The 14,355-nt window shown below is 48.5% G+C and overlaps 1 pseudogene; it reads left to right on the forward strand.

Moving 5' to 3' along the window:
• The first annotated feature begins 3,767 nt into the window (after window positions 1-3,767).
• LOC141220978 (exosome complex component RRP41-like) lies at window positions 3,768-4,588 on the forward strand (annotated as a pseudogene).
• Window positions 4,589-14,355: the final 9,767 nt, after the last annotated feature.

Raw genomic sequence — 14,355 nt, forward strand, 5'->3', positions numbered from 1 at the left:
AATAATAATTAATGACATTTCTGCCAGAAATAAATGTTAACGAAGACTTGCAAAAATCTAAAGACCCCGTGAATAAACCTAGAACAATACTACATAAATCCATCACTGTCCGCACTGTACATCGAGATCAACAATTGTATAAGGACAGTTTGTGTTGATCATTAATAGGAACCTGTCGGGTCAGGTAACGCTGTTAGGGGGTAATCTGCAGGTTAATAGCGTTAGAGAGTTGCTCGGCCGATGTACTGAAAGTGCGGCTCCGGGGGTAAAAAGTGAACTTTATCCCACCCAGGAGACGCCGGCGCGGCTACATCACTGCTGAAAACACTGTGAACAGCGGCTGTAAGCGCAGCACGCTCCGCACTAATGCACTGCATTAACCCTATATCTGCAGGTTCATTTTACAGGTTTTTAGCGGCTCTTTCAGGTTGCAAATAAAGTGGGAAAAAAAAGACAAGTATTTCCCATTTTCATTATAACTTCCCCCTCCCGATATCATGAAAAAAGGAATATAAAATTAGCTTAAATATTAAGGCTTTTGTGCTGCCATATCCGAACAGGGGGAATTAAAGAGGCAATAAAAGTGCAAGCGCCATAAAACCCTCTAATGTCCTCGAGTCAGGAGGGGGAAGAGGGTGGGGGGTAAATGATCCGGTCTCATGGTGTATATTTGTTTATAGCGATGGAGTCTGTACATTTATAACTACCCTGATGTTAGGCCTCATTCAGACGAACTAAAAAAATCAGTCCAAGTTTCATCAGTGATTTTTTTATATGAGAGTTTGGTCGGTGGCAATTTTTACCATCAACGTTTGTCCGAGTTTCATTCGTTGTTCTCAGATCAGCAGAAAATGTTTCTCTGTCCGTTAATGAAGATCGGACGACATCTGAGTGCTGACCGATGATTTATTCCTGGACCTATAGAGTCGCATTGCTGATTTATATCAGACACTTGGATCAATATCGGACGTCTCCTCCATTATGGCGGACGTCTCGGTCAGACATGTGAATAGCCCCGTTCACTTATAGATGCGAATGTGAAAAACATGGATCTCGTAAGAGAAAACCGGAGGTGTGAACGAGGCCTGAGGTGTAAGTAGTGATGCCTGATTATATACATAGAGGGTATATACACAGGACGTATATACACGATTTACTGCAGGTTTCGCCTCGTGACATAAGTCGCTTCACAGGCGTTTTTCTTTCATTTCTTCCCTCTCTATATTCTGCAATGTTTTTTGCGTTTTCAGCCTCTGAGTGAAAGCAAAATGCTCGAATAAATTTAGCTTTTTTTATTTTATCGTCTAACAATGTGACTTTTCCCTCCTTTTCCTGCCGTCATTATTACACGGCTTTTTATTTTATATTTTGCTGTAAAATCATTTTCCGGCCTCGTCTGTTTCTTATACTGAACGTGGTTGTCGGCTCCTTTCTGAGCTCTGCGCGGCGTTTCCCCCTCGCCCCCGTTATCGCCGTTATTTCTATCTATAAACCTTATTATTGAGGTTCGGTTTCATCATTTTTGTGCTTTGTGGCTTCAGCGATTTCTTTTTTTGATGAAATTTACACAGAATTCGCAGATTTCCCTCTTTTCCCCTCAGTTATCGTCTCTTCGCTCTGAGGGTCTCGGGGGTACTTTAGTGGCTTTTGTGCCGTCATTCGCTGTCGCTATCGATCAGTTACTTCTCTTCTCTGCGGCAGTTCTTCCCTCATCTCCGCTGTTTCCTCATTTATAACAGATCATGGATTATTCAGAGATTTTATACATGGAGATTCTGGAGGCTTCTGCTATTAGAGTCCTGACCTCCCACTACATGCACTGACATGACTAGTATCTATAGATAGATCTCAGCCCCTGCTCTCACTGACTCTCTTCACAGGAACCATCTTTTGTGAGGTCATTTTCCCTCATGGAATCACTAAATCCCTAGAACCTATTCACACTGACGCCATTTACAGCGAGGAGCTGTCTGCAGTGTAACTATCAGAGCTTTGCTGTGTAATGGCGCCATACACAAGTTTCCTGCCCTCACACAGCTCAGTAACTCTACTCTCTGCATCGCACATGTGATTAAAATGGCGCCGTCACCCTCGGATCGCTCCTGTTATACCCTCTGTGGACAGAGCGTCATCGCCTAGATAGTCAGCGACACCTAGTGGTGGGAGGACGGATTGGTAGATGATATTACACAGTGTGCTATAGGACCTTCCATGACGTCACGCCCATGTGACCAGACTCCTAGCTGCCTGCTGTTACCTGCTGTGTTACAGGACCTTCCATGACGTCACGCCCATGTGACCAGACTCCTAGCTGCGTTACCTGCTGTGTTACAGGACCTTCAATGACGTCATGCCCATGTGAGTATACGCATGCGCGTCCCTCCTGGTGTCAGGGCTGCTCTTCCAGCTGCTGTGCAGACACATTGTCTAAATAAAGTTGTGTGACAGTGGAGGCAGAGTGCAGAGTGTGTGGATGATGCAGCAGAGCTGAGTTGGCTGTGGCCATTTCCCAGTGACTGGTTGTAGCAGAGCTGTTACCGTCCAGCAGTCTCAGCTCATTACACTGATGCGGCGGCTGCAGACGGATTTCTCTAATAATAAAGGATTTTACACTCAGAAAAAGTGACTGAAATTATTATTTTTTATATTTTTATTCTTTTTTGTGTTATTTTTTTAATCTCCGGAATTTTTTTTATTTTTCTATCGCTGCGGCCGCGCGGAGACTTGTTGTTTTTGGTGGGGTTTTTTTGGGGGGGGGGTTGCATTGTTTTTTTTGGGGGGGTTGCATTGTTTTGGGGGGGTTGCATTGTTTTTTTGGGGGGAGTTGCATTGTTTTGTTTTTTGGGGGGGTGTTGCATTTTTTGGGGGGTTGCATTGATTTATTTTTGGGGGGTTGCATTGAGGGTTTTTTTGGGGGGGTTGCATTGTTTTTTTTGGGGGGTTGCATTGTATTTTTTTAATGTCGTTTTTAAGTTTATGTAATTTCTTGATTATATTTATTAACTCTTTCTGGGGGATTTATCGCGGGGGGTCCGAGACTTTAATACATTATTTTTTATAGCCGTCAATGGTTTTAACCCGTTCCTGACGGGGCCATTTTCTGTTGTCTTTTTTCGCGTTCGTTTTTTCCTCACCTTCCAGGAGCCGTAACTTTTGTATTTTTCCGTCCACGTCGCAGTACGAGCTCTTGTGCTTTTTTTTGCGGGGCGAGTTGTACTTTTGATTGATGATTCATTTTATCATTTGATGTAAAAAAAAATAAAAAAATCCAAGTGCAGCGAAATTGCAACAAATAGTTGTTTTTTTATTTACCGTGTTCACTATATGGTAACACTGAGCCGTCATAATGATTCCTCAGGTCGGTGCGAGGACGCAGACCCCAAACGTGTGGAGTTTTTATTTTATTTAAGCAGCAAAAAAAAAAAAAATGAGCAAGTTTCTGAGACCTGTCAGGTTTTTATTTTTTCGGGCTCTGGGGCCGGGTGACGGCTTATTTTTTTCGCCCTCAGATGACGTTTTTATTGATACAATTTTGGGGCAGATACGATGTTTTGATCGCCCTTTATTGCATTTTATTGCCAAAGAAACCGTAATTCTGGCTTTTTGATTTTTTTTCTCATTATGTCGTTTGCTAATTGGGTTAATTTTATATTTTGATAGATCGGACTTTTACAAATGTAACAATAATAAACCTGTTTACGGCTTTTGGATCCATATGACTTTATTTCGGCTTCTCCAGCAGCACGTGGAGTCTGGCTCCTCCCACACATGTGACTGGTCACATGACCACGACATCCTCTCTGGTCCTTTCACTTTCTGCGGCAGGGGGAGCAGGATGGCCGGTCTGGAGCTGCTGTCGGATCAGGGTTACCGGGTGGACGGGAGGAAGGCCGGGGAGCTGCGGAAGGTCTAGGCCCGGATGGGAGTGTTCGCGCAGGCTGACGGCTCTGCGTACATGGAGCAGGGGAACACCAAGGCGCTGGCGGTGGTGTACGGACCCCACGAGGTGCCGCTGCTGTTTTCTGCACCAGATACATTTTGGGCCGATTCATTGTTGTATTTGTGCCTTTTTTCGTTTCATTTTTGGTGTTTTTTTTCCCGTTTTTTTTTTATGATTCCACGTGTGTCATGAACACTAAAAGGCAAAAAAAAAAACACATAATAATTTGGGGCCCAAATACTATTGGAAAGATACTAAACATTTAACTTTACAACAACCAAGCTTTATTGACATCGTACAGCGCTGACACTGGCTCCGTCCTGTTTCTTTTTTAGATCCGCGGCTCTCGGGCCAAAACCCTCCACGATCACGCAGTGGTGAACTGCCAGTACAGCATGGCCACCTTCAGCACCAGGGAAAGGAAGCGCCGGCCGCACGGAGACCGTACGTCCACCGAGATGACCCTGCACCTGAACAGACGTGTGAGGCCGCCATCCTCACCAGCTGTACCCGCGCTCTCAGATCGATATATACGTGCAGGTGAGACGGGGCGACGCACAGGGTATTGCTGCAAAATGTCCTCCTGTGTTGTGCCTCCAGCTGTATATAGTGCAAGCAATTAAATCCCTTTTTAACTACGTTATTTAGTAAAATAAATGGCGCTATTCAAAGCTCCCAACTTTCTCCGCAAAAAACGAGCTGTTGGTCGGCGATGTGGATGGAAAAATGAGAAAGTTGTCTCTGTTGGAGGAAGAGGAGAAAAAAAAGCAAAAGCACAAAAATGAAAGCCCAGGAGCGCTCACCCGGTCGACCGCCGTGCCCAGGAGCGCTCGCCTGGCCGACCGCCGTGCCCAGGAGCGCTCCCCCGGCTGACCGCCATGCCCAGGAGCACTCTCCTGACTGACCGCCATGCCCAGGAACGCTCCCCCCCGGCCGACCGCCGTGCCCAGGAGCACTCTCCCGACTGACCAACATGCCCAGGAGCGCTCCCCCTGCTGACGCCATGCCCAGGAACGCTCCCCCGGGCCGACCGCCGTGCCCAGGAGCTCTCTCCCGACTGACTGCCATGCCCAGGAACGCTCCCCCGGCCGACCGCCGTGCCCAGGAGCACTCTCCCGACTGACCGCCGTGCCCAGGAGCGCTCGCCCGGCTGACCGCCATGCCCTGGAACGCTCCCCCGGCTGACCGCCGTGCCCTGGAGCTCTCGTCCGGCCGGCAGCCATCTCCGCCGTGCCCAGGAGCACTTGCCCGACCGCACTCCTGTATTCCCTGGGAGAAAGACGCCGACTTATCTCAGAGAGAGCACAGTGATCAGTAGTCAGAAATCAGACATATCCACTCAACATCAATCCCGACCACATACAAATTAGACCGTCGGCTGGGCTACATGCCCACGATGCAGAAATGCTCAGGATTTTTTCCTGAGCATTTATGCATCTCCCTGGCAGAAAAAACTCATGCGGATTGTACATGTGTTTTTCCTGCCAGGGACAAGCGGATGTGAAGCGTTCTTCACATGCATTTCCGCATGCGGATTGACAAGCACTTTCCAAGCAATTTTAGCATCACTTGGAATGTGCTTGACAACTTGGTCACACTATATAAATCCATGCAGCCGGCATGGATTTATATACTGTGACCTTTAAAGAATGGTAAAAAATAAATCTATGCTTACCTTCCGATGGCCCCCGCAGTCTTGCTTCGCTCCGTCCTGGCTGCCTGCAGCTCGCGGTACACTGAAGGACCTGCCGTCACATGACTATGACTTCAGCGCAGGTCCTTCAGTCCACCGCAAGCTGCCGGCAAGGGAGGACAAGGAGACCGGGGGCCGTCAAAAGGTAAATATAACATTTATTTTTTATTTTATTCTTTTTTTACAAGTTCTATGGTACCTGGGTCCGGAGGAGAGTCTCCTGTTCTCCACACCCGGGTACCATCCGCACATTGAAACGCATGGATTCCGCATGTACAGATGCAGTGATATGGATTCCATGCGTTCCAATGCAAGTTAATGCCGGCGAAAACGCAGCGCTTTCGCATAATAATTGGTAGTGCTGCTTTTTTTTCCGCAATGATAATCCGCAGCGGAAATTTCCGCAGCATGTGATGCGGATTATCATTGGGGAACATGGCAGACCTTCTACCAAGCATTTTTAAGCGTTTCTGCAGCGTTTTTACCGCTGCAGAAATGCTTAAAAAACGCATCGTGGGCACACAGCCTTAGGCTGACTTGCAAAATAATTGGGAGTGCTGCATATTTTTCCGCAATGATAACCCGCAGCAGAAATTTCCGCAGCATGTCGGAGTCGTTGCCCGGCATGACCGCCTTTCACTCTCTTCTGTCGGGGGGTCAACACCCGGTATGGCCTTAGGCTGTGTGCCCATGATGTGTTTAAGCATTTCTGCAGCGGCAAAAACGCTGCAGAAACGCTTAAAAAACGCTTGGTAGAAGGCCTGCCATGTTCCCCAATGATAATCCTCATGTGCTGTGCACATGCTGCGGAAATTTCCGCTGCGGATTATCATTGCGGAAAAAAACGCAACACTACCAATTATTTTGCGGAAACGCTGCATTTTTGCAGCCATTGACTTGTATTGGAACGCATGGATTCCGCATCACTGGATCTGTACATGCTGATTCCATGCATTTCAATGTGCGGATGGTACCCGGGTTCTGAGGACAGGAGACTCTCCTCCGGACCCAGGTACCATAGAACCTGTGAAAAAAAGAATAAAATAAATGTTATATTTACCTTTTGACGGCCCCCGGTCTCCTTGTCCTCCCTTGCCGGCAGCTTGCGGTGGACTGAAGGAACTGCGCTGACGTCATAGTCATGTGACGGAAGGTCCTTCAGTGTACCGCGAGCTGCCGGCACACCAGGACGGCGCGAAGCAAGACTGCGGGGGCCATCGGAAGGTAAGTATAGATTTATTTTTTTATTTTTTACCATTCTTTAAGGTCACACTATATAAATCCATGCCGGTTGCATGGATTTATATAGTGTGACCAAGTTGTCAAGCACTTTCCAAGTGATGCTAAAGTCGCTTGTCAACCCGCATGCGGAAATGCAAGTGAAGAACGCTTCACATCCGCATGTCCCCGGCAGGAAAAACGCATGTACAATCCGCATGTACAATCCGCATGTACAATCCGCATGCACAATCCGCATGCACAATCCGCATGCACAATCCGCATGCACAATCCGCATGCACAATCCGCATGTACAATCCGCATGTACAATCCGCATGTACAATCCGCATGTACAATCCGCATGTACAATCCGCATGCACAATCCGCATGCGGTTTTTCTGCCAGGGAGATGAAGAAACACTCAGGAAAAAATCCTGAGCATTTCTGCATCGTGTGCACATAGCCTTATAGTCTCCAGAATACACAGATGTCGTGTAAGAGGAAAGGTGAACGGGAATGTTCTCATTCTCTGACTGGCAGCAGAGGTTTGGAAATGGTGCGAAATCGAAAAGTGATGAACAGAATGTAGTGGTCTTACCATGTGAGATGAGCTGATGTGACCATAGATGGGGAGGTAAGTCCTGTATTAAACATGAATTTTGAGCTTTTTTTTTCTGCCACTTTTTATTATAAACAATTTTTTTCTTCCGTTTTTTAAAGTCCTATAGAGAAGCCGAAGTAAAAAACAGTCACTAAAAGGGTTAAGTGCACTGAGCGTCTTTTTTTTTTTCTTTTCTTAAAGGAAGACTCTTAAGGAAACAAGGACTTTTTTTTCCTGAAGCTTCTTTTTTTAGCATAATTTTTATATCATTTCCTGTTTGCTTTTTTTTTCTTTTTGGTGATTTTTTTTTCAGTGTTTTTCCAGGTTTTTTTGCTTCCACCTTTTGAGAATCCCCATCTGCTTTATAAGAAAGTGCAACGATCCTCACAAGCAGCAGAAGCGTCAGTGCTTCAACTCGCAGGTCTGCGGCAAAACAGCTGCTGTTAGGCCCAATGATCATTGGAGAGAGGAACAGCCCCCCGCTCTGGGGTCTCTGTAACATTAATGTGGGGGCGCTAGGATTCAAGGACCTAAATTTAAAGAGGTCAGGAAACGTTCCTGTAGCTCCTCGCATCTGAGCGGCCATGTTCACTATTGTGTCCCCTCTGGTGCTCGGCCCGACTGCTCCTCTGCGACTTTATACAGAAAAACATCACAGAAAAGAGCAGCCGCACTCAGCACCCCAAAATACTGATGGAGAACCACTCACCGTCCTACCATCCGCTCACCATCATACCATCCGCTCACCCTCATACCATCCGCTCACCGTCCCGCCGTCTGCTCACCGTCATACCATCTGCTCACCGTCATACCATCCGCTCACCGTCCCGCCGTCTGCTCACACTCCCTGTCTCAACTCACACTCCCGCCATCCACTCACACTCCCGTCATCCGCTCACCGCCATCCGCTCACCCTCCCGCCATCCGCTCACCCTCCCGCCATCCGCTCACCCTCCCGCCATCCGCTCACCCTCCCGTCATCCGCTCACACTCCCGCCATCCGCTCACACTCCCGTCATCCGCTCACTGCCATCTGCTCACACTCCTACCCTCCCGCCATCCGCTCACACTCCCGTTATCCGCTCACCGTCCCATCATCCGCTCACACTCCCGCCATCCGCTCACACTCCCGTCATCCGCTCACCATCTACTCACCGCCCCGCCATTCGCTCACACTCCCACCCCACCCAACCTCCTGCCAACCGCTCACCATCCCGTCTTCCCCTCACCGCTCCGCCGTCCGCTCACCGTCCACTCACCGCCCCGCGGTCCGCTCACCGCCCCGCCGTCCGCTCACAGCCCCGCCGTCCGCTCACCGCCCCGCCGTCCGCTCACACTTCCACCCCGCCGACCCTCCTTCCATCTGTTCACACTCCCGTCTTCCGCTCACCGTCCCATCATCCGCTCACCGTCCCGTCATCCGCTCACCGCCCCGCCGTCCGCTCACCGCCCCGTCGTCCGCTCACCGCCCCGTCGTCCGCTCACCGCCCCGTCGTCCGCTCACCGCCCCGTCGTCCGCTCACCGTCCCGTCGTCCACTCACCGCCCCGTCGTCCGCTCACCGCCCCGTCGTCCGCTCACCGCCCCGTCGTCCGCTCACCGCCCCGTCGCCCGCTCACCGTCCCGTCATCCTCTCACCGTCCCGTCATCCGCTCACCGTCCCGTCATCCGCTCACCGCCCCGCCATCCTCTTGTGTATGTTCTTCTGTGCAGGATGTGGCGGCCCTGCAGTGTTGGGGGGTTTGTCCTTGTGATGTCACATAGCGCTGGGTGGCCGCCTGATCTAACAGTGTTGATGTCACTAACAGGCTGTGAGCCGGCTTAGTGCACGACACTGTTTGACCGGCGCCTTATGCATGTGCGTCTATAATACTATGGGAGAGTGAGCGGAAGATGGGAGTTATCCTCCTGCGCTACCTCTCGGGGTCCTGCAGGGCGGCCGAGCTCCCAGTTGCTGCTTTTTTTCTGCAGTTTTTGGCACCACAATCCGTCATCTGCTCTGATTATTGCTGGATCTTCTTGTTTTCCCTTTTCTTGATGAGTTTGTTCTGCAGATTTGAACCTTTTCACCATGAGAAGCGAAGCTGCTATCTCCAGATATAAGGTTAATCTGCAGGTGTGTAACATGAGCTGTGTCTGGATGCCACAGCGGCTGCAGGGAGAAAGTGAGGATGTATTCTCCCTGCAGCCGATCGCTGCCAGTCACCAATCACTATACAGGCAGCTGTAATCACTGCCCGGCAGAATGACTGACAGTCTGCACTGCACATACACGCTGCAGAACAGGCTGTTCACACGCTACACACACGCGCTACACACACTCTCCACACATGCATTACACACGCGCTGCACACATGTGCTACACACACTCCCGCTACACACGCTCTGCACACACGCGCTGCACACACTCTGCACACACGCGAAACACACACTGCACACACGCTACACACATACACGTGCTACACTCACGCTACACACGTGCTACACTCTTCACACACTCGCTGCACACACTGCAGACACACACTGCAGACACACACTGCACACACTCTGCACACACGCACTGCACACACGCGCAACACACACTGCAAACACATGGTGCACACGCGCTACACACACTGCACACACATGCTACAGACACTTTGCACACACTCGCTACACACACTCTGCACACACGCTACACACTCTGCACACACGCTACACACTGCACACGCTACACACATACACGTGCTGCACTCATGCTACACACACTCTGTACACACATGCTACAGACACTCTTCACACACTCACTACACACACTCTGCACACATGCTGCACACACGCTACACACACACACTACACACGTGCTACACTCACACTACACACGCGCTACACTCACGCTACACATGCGCTACACTCACGCTACACACGCGCTACACTCACGCTACACATGCGCTACACTCAAGCTACACACGTGCTACACTCACGCTACACACACTCTCCACACACACTCTGTACACACATGCTACAGACACTCTTCACACACTCACTACACACACTCTGCACACACGCACTGCAGACACGCTACATACACTCTGCACATATGCTACACACATACACGTGCTACACTCACGCTACACACGTGCTACACTCACGCTACACACGTGCTGCACTCACGCTACACACACTCTGTACACACATGCTACATACACTCTTCACACACTCACTACACACACTCTGCACACATGCTGCACACACTCTGCACACACGCTACACACACACACGTGCTACACTCACGCTACACACGTGCTACACTCACACTACACACGCGCTACACTCACGCTACACACGCGCTACACTCACGCTACACACGCGCTACACTCACGCTACACACGCGCTACACTCACGCTACACACGCGCTACACTCAAGCTACACACGTGCTACACTCACGCTACACACACTCTCCACACACACTTTGTACACACATGCTACAGACACTCTTCACACACTCACTACACACACTCTGCACACACGCTACACACACTCTGCACATATGCTACACACATACACGTGCTACACTCACGCTACACACACTCTCCACACACACTCTGTACACATATGCTACAGACACTCTTCACACACTCGCTCCACACACTCTGCACACACGCTCCACACACTCTGCACACACGCTACAAACACACACGTGCTACACTCACGCTACACACGTGCTACACTCACGCTACACACGTGCTACACTCACGCTACACACGTGCTACACTCACGCTACACACGTGCTACACTCACGCTACACACACTGCACACACACTCTGCACACACACTCTGCACACACACTCTGCACACACACACTCTGCACACACACACTCTGCACACACACACTCTGCACACACACTCTGCACACACACTCTGCACACACACACTCTGCACACACACACTCTGCACACACACTCTGCACACACACACTCTGCACACACACTCTGCACACACACTCTGCACACACACTCTGCACACGCTGCAGAGCAGGCTGTCAGTCAGTACAGAGGAGAGATTACAGCTGCGCTCGCTGTACAGTGATCGTTACTGTCAGAAGAAGCATTACAGGTGAAATAATGCGAAGTTAAACACCGCATCGTGTGAATGAGCTTTTAGAACGTTGTTGTTTTTATAAGTCGTTGAGGGTTTTTTCTCCACGAAAACTATACAGAAAAAAATGACATTAACACTCGTTCTGGAGGTCCTAACACAATGTTACAGTGAGACCACAATGAAGACGGGGACGAGGGTCTTTGCTCCCTGTAATCTATTGTGCAGCAATTCTTCTGAGCAGACACCGGTACAACAACCTCGCCCCCGACATTACATGTCCTACTACACCAGCGGATGGATATTAACCCCTTTATCACATCAGTAGCTAATGGATAATGGACGCCCCCTGCACCCGACTCCGTGATGACTCGTGCATTACACAGAAATTACAACTCAAAGTGTGTAAGGCTTGTGGACTAGACTGTCACGTTCCTACCCCTGAAGATCCCAGCCGCATTGTGTGTATTGTGTCCTGCATCTTTTCTATATACTGTGTTATGTGATAGATTCCTGCATACTGTACAGTTATAGGTAATGTACAGTGTAAGACATTGTGAACAGCAGAGGATAAGGCATAGTTTAGAGCATAGGACATAAGATAGGTAGGATAAGGTAGTGACGTTAGGGTAAGGTAAGTGTTAATGTTTGGGACTAGCCCATAGTGGGAGGGGCTTAGAGTTAGGGCAAGTGACTGCTTCCTGTAGTTAAGCAGATAGGGACAAGTTCAAGCAGAGAAGACTCAGGGACAAGGAAGTAGCGTGACCTGGAACTGACTGAAGAAGAGACAGTGGCCTTCCTCCTTAATGGGGTCCTTAGACAGGACAACGTGTCCCGAGAAAATGCCAAGAGTGTGCAAAGCAGTCATCAAAGCAAGAGGTGGCTACTATAGACGTACATATGATGAAATTTTGGGGCCTTTTGAACGTGGGGAGAGTAAAGAAAACAAAACTTTGGCAGTATTGGAGTGTGTTCTACATATATATACAGTACAGACCAAAAGTTTGGACACACCTTCTCATTTAAAGATTTTTCTGTATTTTCATGACTATGAAAATTGTACATTCACACTGAAGGCATCAAAACTATGAATTAACACATGTGGAATTATATACTTAACAAAAAAGTGTGAAACAACTGAAAATATGTCTTATATTCTAGGTTCTTCAAAGTAGCCACCTTTTGCTTTGATGACTGCTTTGCACACTCTTGGCATTCTCTTCATGAACTTCAAGAGGTAGTCACCGGAAATGGTCTTACAACAATTTTGAAGGAGTTCCCAGAGATGCTTTGCACTTGTTGGCCTTTTTGCCTTCACTCTGCGGTCCAGCTCACCCCAAACCATCTCGATTGGGTTCAGGTCTGGTGACTGTGGAGGCCAGGTCATCTGGCGTAGAACCCCATCACTCTGCTTCTTGGTCAAATAGCCCTTACACAGTCTGGAGGTGTGTTTGGGGTCATTGTCCTGTTGAAAAATAAATGATGGTCCAACTAAACGCAAACCGGATGGAATGGCGTGCCGCTGCAAGATGCTGTGGTAGCCATGCTGGTTCAGTATGCCTTCAATTTTGAGTAAATCCCCAACAGTGTCACCAGCAAAGCTCCCCCACACCATCACACCTCCTCCTCCATGCTTCACGGTGGGAACCAGGCATGTAGAGTCCATCCGTTCACCTTTTCTGCGTCGCACAAAGACACGGTGGTTGGAACCAAAGATCTCAAATTTGGACTCATCAGACCAAAGCACAGATTTCCACTGGTCTAATGTCCATTCCTTGTGTTCTTTAGCCCAAACAAGTCTCTTCTGCTTGTTGCCTGTCCTTAGCAGTGGTTTCCTAGCAGCTATTTTACAATGAAGGCCTGCTGCACAAAGTCTCCTCTTAACTGTTGTTGAAGAGATGTGTCTGCTGCTAGAACTCTGTGTGGCATTGACCTGGTCTCTAATCTGAGCTGCTGTTAACCTGCGATTTCTGAGGCTGGTGACTCGGATAAACTTATCCTCAGAAGCAGAGGTGACTCTTGGTCTTCCTTTGATGGGGCAGTCCTCATGTGAGCCAGTTTCTTTGTAGCGCTTGATGGTTTTTGCAACTGCACTTGGGGACACATTCAAAGTTTTCCCAATTTTTCGCACTGACTGACCTCCATTTCTTAAAGTAATGATGGCCACTCCTTTTTCTTTACTTAGCTGCTTTTTTCTTGCCATAATACACATTCTAACAGTCTATTCAGTAGGACTATCAGCTGTGTATCCACCAGACTTCTGCACAACACAACTGATGGTCCCAACCCCATTTATAAGGCAAGAAATCCCACTTATTAAACCTGACAGGGCACACCTGTGAAGTGAAATCCATTTCAGGTGACTACTTCTTGAAGCTCATCAAGAGAATGCCAAAAGTGTGCAAAGCAGTCATCAAAGCAAAAGGTGGCTACTTTGAAGACCCTAGAATATAAGACATATTTTCAGTTGTTTCACACTTTTTTGTTAGGTATATAATTCAACATGTGTTAATTCATAGTTTTGATGCCTTCAGTGTGAATGTACAATTTTCATGGTCATGGAAATACAGAAAATATTTAAATGAGAAGGTGCGTCCAAACTTTTGGCCTGTACTGATATATATATATATATATATATATATATATATATATATATATATACTAGCTATTGAGCATTTTCATTGTTATATGGTCTACCATCCTGGTATTTGTGCTCCCCAATCCTGTTCCCCCATCCTGTTATGTGCTGCCCTCATCCCTATCCTGGTATGCATGACACCCCTTACCCCCAATCCTGGTATGCATGGCACCCCTCATCCCCCATTC

The sequence above is a fragment of the Phyllobates terribilis genome, unplaced genomic scaffold (assembly GCF_046119375.1).
Source record: "Phyllobates terribilis strain yellow unplaced genomic scaffold, ASM4611937v1 Scaffold_305__1_contigs__length_2280687, whole genome shotgun sequence".
Lineage (NCBI taxonomy): Eukaryota > Metazoa > Chordata > Amphibia > Anura > Dendrobatidae > Phyllobates > Phyllobates terribilis.